The sequence below is a fragment of the Rissa tridactyla genome, chromosome W, assembly GCF_028500815.1.
Source record: "Rissa tridactyla isolate bRisTri1 chromosome W, bRisTri1.patW.cur.20221130, whole genome shotgun sequence".
NCBI lineage: Eukaryota > Metazoa > Chordata > Aves > Charadriiformes > Laridae > Rissa > Rissa tridactyla.
Genome location: NC_071496.1, coordinates 3,863,683 through 3,877,545, shown reverse-complemented (window position 1 = coordinate 3,877,545; position 13,863 = coordinate 3,863,683). Strand labels below are relative to the sequence as shown.

Genomic DNA, 13,863 nt, shown 5'->3' with positions numbered 1-13,863 from the left:
GACTCACCAGACACTCATTAGCCACCTCAGCCACCCAAGGCACCACCAGCCCTGGGGCCAGCACGATGCGGGGAGCCCTGGGGAAGCATGGAAAGGCTGCATGGAGCCGTTTGCTTCAGATTGCACTGTCTGAAGGTTTGCATATTTGGAAAGACATAAAACCATCCCGTAATACTAACGAAAATAGCTTAAGACCGAAAGAGAAGTGCAACTGCAACTATTTTGGGCGTGCGCATCCCCTGCTGAACCCACCACGGCGGTTGCCAAAAACCACAAAGATGTCCCCGTCCCCAGGAGCTCAAGGTGGAGCAGGAGAGGAGGCAGAGCAGCCAAGGGAAAGGTGTCCAGCAGTGGTATCCGAAGCAGCAGAAAAAAAAATAAGTGGTTTGTGTGTGGTTTGGTTTTTTTGTTGTTTGTTTTTTTTTTTTACGAGCCACACCTGCACATCGTCCACCCATTCGTTCCCCTCCAGACTCATCCAAACACACATGACTTGCAAGACGCTTCCCAACAAGGAGCAACTTTGCTAAGAAAAAGAATAGAGCCCTCGGCGAAATTAGCTTTTTTGTCTCCCAAATAGGCAATTATCTCTTGCAAAACTATGCAATTCTAAAAGACGGGAGAGGCGATATTAAGCTCTACGAAAATGGTGCCTTTAAAGTACAAACTGTTGCAACGTTTGAAAATAACACGGGGGATTTTCAGCCGTGGAAAAAACGGGCCTAGTTTTTATTTTACGCTTGCCAGGCATAGCGGGCTCCAACAGAGATGACCTTAAAAAAATCACAACCGCGGCTGTATTACATACAGCACCCCATTTTTCAGATTATTTTAGAGGAGGTGCAAATGATCTGCTTCCCCGTTCCTCCTGAAGCCCCCATAGATAGGGCTCTAAAGATGACCGAGCAACCAAGGTATACCCGTAATATACATAAAACATATACCAAACTGCAACATATACCTCATAGATGGCGGTGTCATGTGGCTAAAAATATTCTTGGTGTTTATTTGGGACTGCCTACGGAAGAAAACCCTGATGTTCCTATCCTCGTGGCATCCTGGGCGCGCTAGATGAATATCAAACCATCTTCATTGCCCACCATCAACACACGGAGCTATGAAGTAGACAGATGCAGACAGAGATAAGGGAACGTTTTTGGAGATCAGTAGGAGAGCCCTTGTCAAGGCACAAGCTCTGGGATGCAGCGAATTGAAAGGCAAAGCAAGAGACTTGAGATTTACATCCCAGATCAGGCTGCGGAGCGTGAAGCAATAACGGTGGTTCTGGGATAGCGCAGGCAGCAAACTGCCTCTAAAGCGACTTCTTCAGACAGGCAAAGCAGGCAGGAATGAAGCAGGCACAGGTCTATGCAGATTCCAGCCCATGACACACTCGGCAGAGATTAAAAAGTCTAAGTGCTTTCTAAAGAACGAGAAGAAGAAAAAAAAAAAAAAAAAAAAAAAAGAGCCGCTTCGCTCGTTATTTCATTTCTTTTTAAATGAAAAAAGAAAAGAAGCAGCACCTCCGAGAACAGTTTCAGGGATGCCCCTCCTGCATGTCTGCTCTCCCCCAAAACCATCAAAAGAACCGAGCTGAAGGTGAAGGAGTTTTCCAGGGGTAAGGAACCGCACGGCTTTGGAAATCCCATGGGAAAATGGATTCCTTCTTATGCCTGAGCATGTCACACCCTCGACCTGTCCTGCCACCGGGATGACCAACCCAGCCCGGGACGACCCCATCCAGATCCAGAGCGGGCACAAAACCATCCCAACGTTTTGCAGGAAACACTATGCATAAATGCCTGCACACAACGAATGCAAAATTATGCAGCTAATTTGCATGGGTAATTGCTATGAATTAGTATGCAATTGGCCAATTAGATTCCGTTCTTGCATGCATGCGGTTTCTAAATTCAGGACTCATCATGGAGCGATGTCCTGGTTTGATACGCGGTCCAGCCGATGGGCTGTCTCCAAGTTCCGCTCCCAACCTCCAGATCATCATAGAATCATCGAATGGTTTGGGTTGGAAGGGACCTTGAAAGACCATCTAGTCCAACCCCTCTGCCATGGCCAGGGACATCTTCAACTAGATCAGGTTGCTCAGAGCCCCATCCAACCTGGCCTGGAATGTTTCCAGGGATGGGGCATCTCCCACCTCTCTGAACAACCTGTTCCAGCTCTCATACGGGTTTCCATCAGAAGTATGGGCTAAAAACAGTCACTGATCCCAGATTTCAGTAAATTCACGGGATTTTACCTACAAGGGATCTCTAAGATGAGCTAACCTCACCTGAATCCGAAGAGCGGAGCCTCATGAAGCTCAGATGTGACATTAGAGCTAAAGCACGTTTTTCAGGAAGACACCCAATCCTGAACTAAAGACGATGGAGAACCCCTCCCATCCCTACACAAGCATGCCAGCAGCCTGTCTGGAAATTTATAAATGTTTCGCACATCCAGTTAAAAGACGCAACGGAAACTCTTTTATTCCTCATCCACAGTGCATGTGCTCCAAGGACTTGAGAGGGTATCGGGAAGGACCAGCCATCCCCACCAACTTGGAGGCAGCACATTTCTTCAAACTCCCTTTTCACCTCTAGACACGACCTGGCAGAGTCCAATCAGGGAAGAAATAACGAAGAAAAGAGTCTCACAACAAGCCTGGTTTGAAGCCCCTCCCGGAGGACAAGGTGGGTTGCACGGATTCAGGATAACAGAGAGCAGGACGGGGGACTTGACCCTGATCCTTGCCCTTCCCCAGGTTCTCTCCTGGGGCTTCGGACCCCAAGGACAAGCAGCCACTCTTCCAGGCAGAGCTTCTTCGCCTCCGATGACTGCGGAGGTCTGAAGTTCATCACGGAGAGAAGAGCCTGGTGAGCTGTGAGCCCACTTTGGGGAGCCCGGGAGATGGCAGGGGACTTGGACCATGCCAGACCCCCGTGGCTGTGTGGCATTTTCCTATTCCCGCAGAGAACGGCAGGGAGGAGAAGGCGCAGGAGAGGACAGGAGCACCGGGGAATGACTAAGTCCCATTAGCAGCACTGGGGTTGCCAAGCAACTGGGAGGCACCGGCGAGAGACAGTAGGGACCGGGGCCAAAATTGCAGCAGCACCGAGACCACCAGGGCGAGATGGGCGAGAGGAGGTTCAGAACCAGCCAGTGGTCAACCCCCATGCACCCACCGGCCACTCCTCCACCCAAAAACACGCCCTCGAGGTCCATCTCATGAAGGGTGCTCATGCAGCAGGACCACCTGTGAAGGCGAGGATGTCCATACTCATGCCACCAAGGAAGGCACCACCATGCCAAGTTGGGTGGGGTGAAGAGGAGCGTTATCTCCCGAAAATCCTGCCACCGGTGCCCCGATCCCCCACACCTCGGTCCCCTTTATCCTGCATCCCTAGGCAGCAACAATGGAAAGTCACAGCAGATTTCCCCTCCGACGCTGCGTTAACTCTTGCCAAAACAGAGGAAACTCAAGACTGGACGATGACTTTCATTTCCTCTTCTGTTTGTTCTTGGAGGAGGGGAGGGGGGTTTGATTTCTCTCTTTCTTTTTAATGCCTTTTCCTGCCTTTGAGCCTCCCAGAAGAGGAGCACCCCAATGGCACGCTCATCCACGGATGCCAAAAGGGAAGCTCAGTGCTTGGCACAGCAGCATCTTCCCCAATTTCTCATGTTTCAAAATCAAAAGTGCCTTTTTCCTCTATTCCTCCCCCCCAAAAAATTCAAGCGATCCAGCAATTCAGCTTGGCCGTGGGACAAATAGCTCCAGTATCGCATCTTTTTTTACCCCCAGCTCTGCAGCAAGCGCATCCTGGGGAAGCGGTCCAGGTCCAATACGGGTTACGGTGTGAAGGGCTGCTCAGCATCACCAACCCCGAGATGCCACCACCACCCTCAGCCCATCCACAGCCAGGGCTGACGGCACTTTGCTCCAGGGCTTTGCTAAAGGCTCCAACTTGTTTCTCTAAAGAAGCTGTTGGTGTAAATAAGATGACCTCCAAAGCCACTGTGAAGATGCTGTGAAGATACCACCCTCCTCCTCCCTGCTTCACCCTAGACGCTGCGTATTAAGGCGATAGTTTTTCTACCTCTCGCTTTCAGCTGGGATTGCACACTCAAACCAAGAGCAAACAGGTATTTTACAGGGATGGCCGGCCATTTCTTTACAATTCAAAGCCCGATAAAGATAATGGGCTTAGAATAACCCCGCACGCAGAGCCCCGGTGAGGGTCTGCTCCTGAAAATCAATGGATTATCCAGGCGAACAAAATCACTCACACTTGGAAGTGGTGTGAGCTCGGTCCATAATAAAAGGCATTAAAAAAGGCATCAAAAAATAACACGGGCGGTGCTGCAGGAGTACATCCGTACACGTACACATGAAGCTGCTGAAGTGAGACGCTCGAGTTGCATCAACATCACAAAAAAATGAGGGTAAGATCCTCTTTTTCCTATTTCAAAGGGGAATCATAAAACCAATTATTTGTAAACTGACCCTAAATTAATTTCCAGCTTGATGGTTATTTTGCGACGCCTGTCGTTAGCGTGGGCCACTTTAAATTTACGACCTGAACCCGGTACGTTCCTGTGTCGTCATATGAGTTGCACGTTATCAAAGGGCTCATTTGTAACCTCATCATTGGAAACGGTCATCATTAAAGAAACCCTGCTGCTTGTTTCCCACTTACAATTTCACATGGCGTCTCCGTGCTTCTCAACAGGCTGGCCAAGAAGTGTTTGTCTTCTTGGGGGAAAAAAAAAAAAAAAAGAAATACTTTTAAACAGAGTCTCAGGGATAAATTTAATGAATCGACAGCACCGGCCAACACCAGGTCCGCACCAACGCCCGGTGCCTTTGGGTTAAAGAGAAGACCAAGGCCCCCCGGTACCAAATTCCAGCCCCTAAAAGATACTCCAAGCTGCAAACATCCAAAAAAGGACGATTTATAAAGGCAGGGCTGACAGGCGGAGCGCTGCCGGCAGACGGCAATGCAATAACAACGCTGCCTGCAAATCCCCGCTGAGCAACTCCAGTGACTATCATCAGTCATGTTTCTCTTCTCCTCTATTTAATTGACAATCAAGATGCTTAACAGCGACAATGAATACCCTGAAACGTTTTCTCTTGCATCACCGTGATTAACTTCTGGAACTTAATTCTCAAGCTGCAAACGGTCACCAATTTTAGTGAATCTTCTGGATTTTAACCTCAAGCTCACTGCTGACCTAGCTGAGGTCACCCTGCTCCTGCCCACCCTTTTTTGGTTTTACTTTGATCGTGCGTTCATCACAAAGCCAGGCAACCTAAAAATAAATCCCCTGAAGGGATTTATATTTAAGAGTTGCCAGTGGCTTCTTGCTCGTGTCTCTGTGCCAAGGTACAACATGCTCTACAGAAGGGCTCGTCTTCGTTGCAGTCATGGAGTTCATCACCTGCCAATTAGCTTGAGGTCCATACATTTGCTAATGCTGATTTGTTTAGTCCCATCAGATTTGATCACGCATGCAAATCTTCAGGTCTTACGCTAGGCAAAGCCTGGAGAAAGGAGAAGGCCTGAGCCCATAAATAAATAAAAATATCATTTGGGGGTTAAACTGAAAATAGAGGGCAAGAAGTAAACTTTTCTCCTCCCTCCCAACCTCCTCCTGTGCTGCGTGTTGTTAAACATGATGCAATGGGAAGGTTCAGCCAGTGTTGGAAAGGCTTCTTCCACCAGGAACAGAGACCAAGAGGTCCTACAGGGCCAAAGGCCATCTTGCAGACTGGTGAATCTCGCCTGCATTAGACCCAAAATCTGCAAGAAGTAGCCACAACAGGATGGGAGACACCACTTTTCTCGGCAAATCAGTACCCCAAAAGGTTACTTACGACTTTCTAGAGCATCATTCGCCCCAGCACCCAAAAGGACCCATGTCCGTCTTGGGAATGCTTGGCTGGCAGAGGTGACAACTTTGAGATAAGCCATAAAGCTGCTGGGTTTGCCCACTGGCAGACGCCCACGGCAGAGGGGTTGGAACTAGATGATCTTTAAGGTCTCTTCTGACCCGAACCATTCTATGATTCTATAAATCAAATGCCCACGTCACGTTCATAGGAGATGCCCTGGCCAGTTTCTAATAGGATTCATCCTATTTCTGGACGCAAATTTTCCCTGCAGCTCCAAGTGGAGGCAGTAATTCTGCATTTCAGGTCCTGAACTGTGGTGTAGTTTTGTTATTAAACAGTTGATGCTGCCTTGAAGCCTGGGAGCAGCGTTTTACGTGCCTCTGAGGGTTTATAGAACATTTGGGCGTCATTTCTGATGAATGGCTCTGCATAAATGTTAGATCTCCAACCCGTCGCTCTTGCAAATACTCTTATTTTTTTTTCCTTATTTATTTGTATTGCAGTAATTCATTCAGGTGCCAACCATGACTGAGGCCGTGCTATCAATATGCAGCCTGACAGCAGCAGCAAGAGGCAGCACCAGCTTTACAGACCACACAGGAGAAAAGGAAGCACCATGGCTGCCATTGGCGGACAATGGAGGTAACACCAGAAGATGTCCCCAAATCCCAAGAAAAACCCCAGCAAAACAAACAAAAAGAGAACCCCAATCCACAGAGCATCCGTCTAAGCGTTTAACCAGAAGAGGACCACAGAAGCCCCATCTCAGGTAGGACAAGGAGCCTCAGACAGACCTTTCATATTGAGACACAAGTCCCACCAAAACACCTAGACCACAACGAGAGCAACTAAAGGCCATCAGCTCACGCCTCTGCAAAGCCAGACCCAGATAAAGCTGTCCTTGCTGGGACAGCCTCCCTACCCACCCTGTTCCCTCTAGGAACAACAAGCACGCCCAACGCGTGCTCCAGCGCTGATTTGTATGGACCGGCAGGATGAGATGCTATCAGCCCATACCACTCCTCTTCTCTATAAGTGCCCCGAGGCGGCGTGCAGGCTCTGCTGCTGGTGAGCAACGCAGAAGCGGTGAGTGGATTTGCAATATCCCAGCTCTGGTCTGGCAAGGCGCAGACCTGCACCACACTTGACCTTGACGAAGCCAACATGTTGTCCAAAAGCAGGTTGACGTGGCCCAGCAGCACCCATGAGAATGTGGGCTAACTCCACATCTGTGGCCAGGCCCTGGATCACCTCCTCTAACCATGCCAGATGTTTGTCACACTGCATGAAGGATCACGCGTGTGGACAACCACTACGGGTTGTTGGTGCCACCGCGAGCCGCAGCAGCCAAGGTGACACCAGCATGGGCTGGACCTCCAAGCCATGGGGGTCTGCCAAGAGCCTGGCCCTGCTCCTTGGGAATTGCACCACCACCTGCACTGGAGGCAGAGCTGGGTCCTGGTTCTCCTTGCCACCAGGAACAGGCAGTGTCACCTCACCCATTTGAAGTCTTTCTTCTGAGCCCCGCTCTTACAGCGACTCCCTTTGCTCCTGGAGATCCACTGGAGAGGAAACCAGCAGCCTGGCAAGCTCCACCGTTCCCCACCCGCCTGCTCCTTCCTCCTCCTCCAAAAGAAAAAATGCAAACCCTTTCAGGCCAACGAGCTTAGGTAAACAAGCCAACGCACCTCCTCCCAACAACGACAACGGAGGACTAAAATCTAATTAAATAAATGAGACGGATTCAGAAGAACGAGGAGGGTTGTTTCGCCGAGCTGGTCGCGGTGAGATTAAAAGCAGAGCGAGACCCGGATCCCTTTTCACCCGAACGCTGTAAAACGAGTGGCACGGACCCAGCAGAGCTTAAAATACACGGCAGGGCACACCCTTCCCTCCAAACACACCTGCCACTTTTTTTTCCCCCTCCTTTTCTCTCTCCCACATCCTCTCTGGAAAAGCCAAACTTCATACCTTGCAGAACCGAACTATTTCCTTTTTTATTCTAATATTTCCTTTTTTTTATTTTTTTTACAGGCGACCATCTGGGAGCAGGGAGGGGAAAGGAAGCCCTGGAGCTTTTCAGACACAATAAAAAAAAAAATAAAAATAAAATAAATAAATGTATGATTAAAACCAAAAAGGATAAACAAACAAACCATGTTACCCAGAATAATGACTTCGGGGAAAAGCGCCAAAAAAATTGTATAAGCTTCTGGAGCGTGGCAGAAAAGAACGGAGAGTCCCCGCCGCCGAGGAGAGAGGGCTGCTGCGGTGGGAGGGCGGCTGGGACAGCAGGGATGCTCTGGGCGATGAAGGAGAAGGGTTTCACAGAGATTTAGCTGCCTAAATAAGTCTTCAGGCACCTGGTTCTGGTAACTGCAAAGCCCCGGTCTGGGCAAACTCAGAACTTTTTGATAAGGCTTAATCACCCCTCCGCTCCGCTCTGGGGAGACCCCCCTGCAGCGCCGCCTCCAGCTCTGGGGCACCAACAGCAGGAGGACACGGAGCTGTTGGAGCGGGGCCAGAGGAGGCCCCGGAGATGCTGGGAGGGCTGGAGCCCCTCTGCTGGGAGGACAGGCTGAGAGAGCTGGGGGGGTTCAGCCTGGAGAAGAGAAGGCTCCGCGGAGACCTTCCAGCCCCTTCCAGTCCCTCAAGGGGCTGCAGGAAAGCTGGGGAGGGACTCTGGAGCAGGGAGGGGAGCCATAGGATGAGGGGGAACGGCTTTAAACTGCAAGAGGGGAGATTTAGATGAGATATTGGGAAGAAACTCTTTGCTGTGAGGGTGGTGAGCCCCTGGCCCAGGTTGCCCAGAGAAGCTGTGGCTGCCCCATCCCTGGAGGTGTTCAAGGCCAGGTTGGCCGGGGCTTGGAGCAACCTGGTCTGGTGGGAGGTGTCCCTGCTCAGGGCAGGGGGGTTGTATTAGATCCACCTGTACTGATTCCAGGGGTTGCCCCAACCCAGGTGCAGGACCCTGCACTTGGTCTTGTTGAACCTCACGAGGTTCACATTGGCCCGCTTCTCGAGCTTGTCCAGGTCCCTCTGGATGGCATCCTGTCCCCCAGGTGTGTCAACCGCACCACTCAGCTTGGTGTCATCTGCAAACTACAAACCCCTCCGAGCTAGTCTTGTTTTACAGCTTCATCGTTTCCAGCAGCGGCATGCAATATTCCGTAGCGATGACAAACGGGGGGCACGCAGGGCAGTCGGCATTACCCAGAATCAATGGATTCCCCTGGAAAACGGAGAGCACAGAGGGATGCACCTATTGCTCCTGGGCCAGAAAGGAAGCATTTGTAGGGGGGGGGGGCTTTGCACCCCAGGGTTAGCACCCTGATGCAACACCCTAAAAATAAGGGGGTGCAAGAGCCACATGAAAATTAAAATAGAATCATAGAATGGTTTGGGTTGGAAGGGACCTTAAAGATCATCCAGTTCCAACCCCCTGCCCTGGGCAGGGACACCTCCCACCACACCAGGTTGCTCCAAGCCCCAGCCAACCTGGCCTTCAACACCTCCAGGGATGGTGGGGAGGAGAGGGACAGCATTAAGACAGGGACAGCAGGAAACGCGGGCAGCGCAGGCAGCCAGGCTCCGGAGACACCGACACTGCAGCACAGAAGATAAATGACTGGCCCAAGGCCACGCAGCGAGGCAGTGTCCCCTCTACGTGACTTTCACTCCAGCACAGGATCACCAAGGGATCCTTCAACAAAACGTTATATCAGCTCCAAAATCGTGCGATTTATTTTACGCCCATACACACCCACACATATAAATGTAGTATTATTTTTTTTTGCCTCCTTTCTCCTCTATCCAAACCCATCAAACACATCTCAAAACCTCTCGCAATAACCCAAAAAAGTAAAAACTTCATATTTCTCCGCTAAAGGACAACTCACAAGGGGTTGACTTGCCTCCAGGAGCCGGGGCTTTGCAGAAAGCGGGATGCTGCCAACAGTCCCACCTGGAAAATCAGCGCCTGTATTTACAACCGCACGCCGAAGGATACTGCAAATATTCCCTAGAATCTACAAAACCCACCCCGACGATTGCAAGGGGAGCGGGGATGAATTAGCTGAAGTCTGTCACTTGGAGAAGTCACGCTGGAGGAGATCCACCCAGGTAATCCATCTTTCTGCTGTGTTATACAATGACACGGTAATGGCCAGCCCGGAGGGATTTCCTTCAGGAAAACTCAACTGTTACTAAAATGGTAAGTTAATATCGAGCAAGAACTCAGCCGCCGTTAGACCGAAGGATGGGCACGACAGGGAATAAAATATTACAGTCCCCATTCAAATATTTTTATTTATAAGAGCCGAAATAAATAGACCTATCTGCAGGCTGTAAAGAGAGGAGGCTGTGATGAAAAAGAAAAGAAAAAACCTGCACACATCGATTCCTTCTTTGCCGTTTTTCCTAATAAATAGCCCGGCACGGCTGTGCTGATGGGTGGCTGGGGTGGAGGAGGAGGGGCGGGGGGGGACGACACAGGACACAAATCTGAGCTCAGGCTCTGCCCTTTTGTGTTGATTAAAAGAAAAAAAAAAAAAAAAAGAAAAGAAAGAAAGAAAGAAAGAAATTAAGAAGAAAGGAAGAAAGCCAGAAAAGTTATGTGGCTAATAAAGGGCTCTATTGTGCCATCAATTTTTTAAGGTTTAATGATTTCGGGAGGAAGTTCAGCTCAGCAATCAATAGCGCGATATGGGCAGAAGGAAATTCAGCGCCGGAGCCGCGGCGAGGGCTGGCGGAATAGGGGGAGTTCAGAGGAAGGGGGTTCCCCTTGCTCGGGGCAGAGGGGGGCTCCCGGGACCCCGCACAGGCCGGGCCTGTCCCCTGTCCTGCAGGGTTCCCCCCGTCCCCTTCAGCCGGCGCGGTGCGAGCTCCCCCTCCTGCCGCACGGTGTGTGCGGACGGGGGACAGCGGGGACGTTTGGGGGATGCCAGGACCCCTGCCAGCTGTGCGGGAGGTGGCAAGGCAGCCGTGCCAGTTGGGATGCTCGCCCCACGCTCCCCACGCCGGGGCTGAGATCATCCCTGGGATGCTCGTCCCACACTGAGCACCTCTGAGAGATGCTCGCCCCACACTGAGCACCTCCAAGGGATGCTCGCCCCATGCTCCCCGCACCGGGGCTAAGCACATTTCAGGGATGCTCCCCCCTACACTGAGCACCTCTGAGGGATGCTCGCCCCCCAGTCCCCGCACTGGGGCTGAGCACATCCCAGGGATGCTCATCCCACGCTCCCCGCACTGGGGCTGAGCACATCCCAGGGATGCTCATCCCATGCTCCCCGCACTGGGGCTGAGCCCATCCCAGGGATGCTCGCCCCACACTCCGCACACCGGGGCTGAGCCCATCCCAGGGATAATCGCCCCATGCTGAGCCTGCCCCAGGGATGCTTGCCCCACACTCCCCACACCGTGGCTGAGCCCTTCCCAACGATGCTCTCCCCACACTCCCCGCACCGGGGCCGGGCCCGCCCCAGGGATGCTCGCCCCACACCGGGGCTGAACCCGCCCCAGGGATGCTCGCCCCACGCTGATCCCATCCCAGGGATGCTCGCCCCCAGGCTCAAGGGTCCCTGGGCAGCGGGGGACACACCGGCAGCCCCCCAGGTCCCCCTCCTCCGGGCAGCCCCCTCGGGGGGCAGCCAGCCCCGCTCCCACGCCGGCACTTACCGCATCGCCCGAGCTCGGTGCTGCCGCCGGGGAGGCAGGACGAGAGGTTATCCGGGGAGGGGTGAGGAGGTGCGGGCGGGGGGGGGATCCTGCGCCAGGCGAACCTAAGTGACACGGTGACACAGCGTGAAGCCCGTCAGCACCAGCGGGGACAACGCCTCGCCCGAGGTGCCACCCAGAGCCACAACCCGCCTCCGAGTTCCCACCGCGCTCGGGCAGCAGCCGGGTAAATAACCGGGATAAAAACCCACCCAGGGCTCCCCAGCACCGGAGGCGGGGGGGGGGGGATGACCCTGAGCCACCGGGTCCCTGCCGAGGGGCAGAGGGGCCGCGATGGGGTCACACACAACCGCCCCCCGCCCTTTCCTCCGCGTCCTGTCCTTAATTACAAGTAAAAGCCGATCCTCTTAAGCCGGCGGGCGCTTGGCAGCGCTCGGCATCGCGCCGGCTGCGGCAGCAACTCCGGCAAAAGTTTTTGCCACCGTAGGGAAAAAAATAATAATTAAATAAAAAAAAAAATACTAATTGCTCAAGAAAAAAAAACAATAAAAATTATTAATAACAACTACCCGGTAAAAAGGAGGGAGGGGAAAACGGCAGACCTGGAAGGCGGGGGTGAGGGTGCTGCCGCAGCTCGGGGACCCGCCGGTGCCGCGGCCCCTCCGGGAGACCCGGGCACCGTCCCCCCCGTCCGGCGGAGGGAGGGATGGAGGGGCGGGAGGGGAGGCAGCCGCCGCCGCCCCACGCAGGAGCGTCCCCGCGGGGCGGGAGGAGGGCGCTGGGGACAGCGGGGGACCCCCCGGTCACCCCCCCCCCCGCCCGGTGCCGAACCCACCTGCCCGTCCGGCGGCGGCGCTGACCCGCGGCTGGCGGCGGCGAGCGAAGGGCCCGGATGTCGGTAGCCCGCTCCCTCCCCTCGGCTTGCCCCCCCCCGCCATCCTCCGCCGTTGGGGGGATGGGGGGGGGGTGTCACCGGCCGCGGGGGGGTGAGGGGGCGTCCCGCCGTCCCGCCCGCCCCGTCGGGGCGCCGGGCGCTGCCACGTGGGACCGGCGGGGGGGGGGGGGGGGGGGGCTAATGTGCGTCCCCCCCCTCCCCGCGGCGGGGTTGACAGGTCCAAAGCCACGGCGGCGGACGGGCGGGTGGATCAGCCAATGGGAGGGAGGCGGGGGCGGGGCCAGCGGGCGCCTCAGGGGGAGCGGGGGGGGGGGGCGCCGCGCCCGTTCGCCTCAGGGACGGGGCGGCGGGAGGCGGTGGTTGCAGTTGTTTTACGGCCGCCCGCCCACCCGCCTTCCCTTCACGGCTCTCCGCCGTTCCCTCGCAGCCCTCCACTGTCCCCTCATGGCTCTCCGCCGTTCCCTCACGGCCGCCCGCCTTCCCCTCGCGACCTTCCGCCGTCCCCTCCGTACGCTTTCCCCTCACGGCCCTCCAGCGTCCCTTCGCGACCACCCGCCTTCCCCTCACGACCCACCGCCGTCCCCTCACGGCCCTCCGGGGCTCTCTGAGGCCGGTAACGGCCACCAACAGGAGTGGGGGCGGCCTCCGCGGGGCGCGGGAGGGCCGTGGAGGCGCCATCCCCTCAGCCCCGCCGCGGCCGTGCCTGAGGGAGCAGAGTTGCCGGCTGGCATGGGGGCCTGGCACGGCAAACTGCGGGCAGAGCTGGGGGAAGCCGGTGCCGTTGGGAAGGGGGAGCTGCCCGGTGCCCACCTTCAGCCCCCCTGGGCCGGTTACCGGCCTTCTCGGCCGCTGGGAGGGTTTGCGGGGCGAAATGCCATGCCCTCTGGAGAAAGAGCGAAGCGAGCAGTCATGTCCTGGACTATTAGGTGATTCCAGCTGAATAAACCCTTAGATGGGGGGAAAAAAAAAAAAAACAAACAAAATATAGAGCAGCAGCGCTGCTCCAGCACTGTCGTCCCGCTGCAAGACCCCCAGGTCCCACTCGCAGGCACGGTGCAGTGGGGAATGTCTTACGGCTTCCCCTCCCCTTCCCCTTCCTAATTGCCCCCGTCCGCCTGCATTCCCCAGTGTGCTGGGTAAGGGGATTTAAACTAAAAGTTTTTCTTCTGAGGAAAAAAAAAACCCCAAACTTCCTGAAAGTATCTTTTTCCATGTTCCTGTGGGTCACAAGCTGAGGGTGCCACCTGCCCCATGTTTTGTTCTACCGACATCATCCCCGAAGCCGACCTGACAAAACTGAGGGATGGTCCCCTATCACTCCTCACCCTCGCAAGGCTTGGGCTGTGAGGGAATAACAGTTGCAGAGAAAGCTGGCAAAGAATGCACGTAAATC

General features: G+C 54.3%; 1 protein-coding gene across 2 annotated transcripts in view; it reads right to left on the bottom strand.

Annotated features, from left to right (window-relative positions):
* Nucleotides 1-12,466, bottom strand: part of LOC128901996 (zinc finger and BTB domain-containing protein 7C-like) — a 163,358-nt gene extending 150,892 nt beyond the window's left edge. Inside the window, exon 1 of one of the 2 annotated variants that reach the window (XM_054184243.1) lies at nucleotides 12,411-12,466. The gene's annotated coding sequence lies outside the window, so the exon portion shown is untranslated. Of the gene's footprint in view, nucleotides 1-11,575; nucleotides 11,629-12,410 lie in introns of those variants that run through there. The other variant, XM_054184242.1, reaches the window with a different exon arrangement.
* Nucleotides 12,467-13,863: the final 1,397 nt, after the last annotated feature.